General features: G+C 45.9%; 1 non-coding gene across 1 annotated transcript; it reads right to left on the minus strand.

Moving 5' to 3' along the window:
- Positions 1-1260: 1260 nt before the first annotated feature.
- Positions 1261-1335, minus strand: Trnas-cga (transfer RNA serine (anticodon CGA)). The gene has a single exon. It is a non-coding gene; the product is annotated as a tRNA-Ser (tRNA).
- Positions 1336-2464: the final 1129 nt, after the last annotated feature.

Below are 2464 nucleotides of genomic sequence, written 5' to 3' on the forward strand. Positions count from 1 at the left end.
AGTAAATAGGCGCCTGAAATTTAATTCAAGAGTCCCATTACGTTGAGAGAGGACAAGTTACTCTCTCACCTTTTTTCGTATATGGAAAATTATTAAAGATTTTGTTACAACCTGACATCTTCATAAAGACTCTAGAACGTTAATGGCCTGAGGAGAGGTTGATGGAGCCTGATAGGGCGCTAAAAGCATAAAGTATTTTTATGGTTCTTAGCCCGTAGAAACTGCATGTTGGGAGTTGAAAGCAATTGGCGGTGAGCCCATCCCTCAGTAAATCTTGCCGGACAGGTCCACAGCTGTACAGGGCAGGCAGGGCAGCCTTTCGTCGAGACAGGACTCCAGCAGAACAATGCCGAATTACTTGCCGCAGTGCCAGCAGAAGCCTGGGCTCGGGGCGACAGACTGAAGGGACACGTCTACGAAGTGGATAAACCGAGCACTGTGTGCAGAGCCACACGTAATAAAAATTCACAAGCTTTTGTGTTCACCGATAATGCAAATAGGCCCGTGAACTAGAGATGGGCAAACTCATTCGTCCTTGGGAACTAGTTCACTGGTGATCACTTTTTTTTGGGAAACGTTCATTTTGACTCGTTCACCGTTCATTTGTGCTCAATATATAGTTCGTATGAAAAATAGAAAATTAGTAGCATAGGTGACTGAAGATGGAATGTGCCAAGAGGGGGCACTTGCCTCCCACCTGGAGTACAGAATTTTTATTGGTTTGGTTTGTTTGGGGTAGGAGACCAGACAGTGAGGTCATCGGTCTCATCGGATTATGGAAGGACGGGGAAGGAAGTCGGCCGTGCCCTTTCATAGGAACCATCCCGGCATTTGCCTGGAGCGATTTAGGAAAATCACGGAAAACCTAAATCAGGATGGCCGGACGCGGGATTGAACCGTCGTCCTCCCGAATGCGAGTCCAGTGTGCTAGCCACTGCGCCACCTCGCTCGGTACAGAATTTTTATTCATAACAGAATTCTCACACATGTAATTTTCGTGATTCTGCAAAATGTCTCGTTTAGCCAACTGTAGCGTTATGTGGCTGATCGCAGTGAAATTATATAAGGTTGCTCACGAAAAACCGGCCCCGAGTACAGACTGCTCGCCAATTACGTACGATTTGTTGACCGCTACGAGCAGAATAGATACACATGTAATAATTAGACAGTGAAGAAATAACAAATAAGCTTCCAGAATGAGATTTTCACTCTACAGCGGAGTGTGTGCTGATATGAAACTTGCTGGCAGATTAAAACTGTGTGCCCGACCGAGATTCGAACTCGGGACCTTTGCCTTTCGCGGGCAAGTGCTCTACCAACTGAGCTACCGAAGCACGACTTCACTCCTGCGAAGAGCTTCTGTAAAGTTTGGAAGGTAGGAGACGAGGTACTGGCAGAAGTAAAGCTGTGAGTACCGGCCGTGAGTCGTGCTTCGGTAGCTCAGTTGGTAGAGCACTTGCCCGCGAAAGGCAAAGGTCCCGAGTTCGAGTCTCGGTCGGGCACACAGTTTTAATCTGCCAGGAAGTTTCAACAAATAAGCTAATGCAAACAACAATTTCGAAACAATAGATGACGATTGGTGGGCGACAATGAGCAGTGTAGCACTCAGGGCCGATTTTTCGTGCGCTCTCCTGTACCACTGAAATAATATTGTAGGAGTTATCATATTCTCTTTACAAAATGTGACACCAGACACTAGATTATGGAGCGCAGGTTTCATTCGGTTGTAAGTCAGTCTGACTTCCACAACAATGAACATGTTGTTTCGCCTTGGTTAAAAAAAAAAAAAAAAAAAAAAGACGGAAAATGGCCATTCGTGGCGCAGACACCCTTTGCACGTGTAATAACAAAAGATCTTGCCTTTTTACAAGTATTTCTTCTGCTGTTTATCGAAATAGTGAAGTAAGCTGATATGCCGTTTTGTTACCTGGAAAGATGCATGTATTACATACCACGTAATTTTTATGTAATTTACGTAATTATAAAATATATTTTAGTTACCGGTCGTGGACGCTGAATAGAATACATAAAGAACCAGAAGTTCAGAGTTCAGAAATGGTTTGAAACAGATCTAGAATGCGCGTGAGAAGCGAACGAAACGAACAACAACTCAATACTGATCTAACTAGGAGCAGTCGGCATTGGGAACTGCGACGAGTGGCCACGCGAAGAAGGACGAGTCCGGCCGAGAGAGACCGAGACAGAGACAGAGTGGGAACGGGACCGAGGCTGGAACGAGACCGGCCGACGTGCCGTAGCGGGGAACGAGATGGACCGTTTCCCGTTCCCCGGAACTATAAGTAGAAAGGCGCGACCGAAGTGAACTATGTAAGACCATTCCTTAGAATTCGTTCCTCGCTCGTTCCGTTCATATTGGTGAACCTTCCTTTGGACCCGTTAGTTCGCAAACTATCCATCTCGACTGTGTACCACTTCCATTGGCCACCTCGGTTGCATAAGAAAC

Source organism: Schistocerca serialis, chromosome 9, assembly GCF_023864345.2.
Source record: "Schistocerca serialis cubense isolate TAMUIC-IGC-003099 chromosome 9, iqSchSeri2.2, whole genome shotgun sequence".
Taxonomy (NCBI): Eukaryota; Metazoa; Arthropoda; class Insecta; order Orthoptera; family Acrididae; genus Schistocerca; species Schistocerca serialis.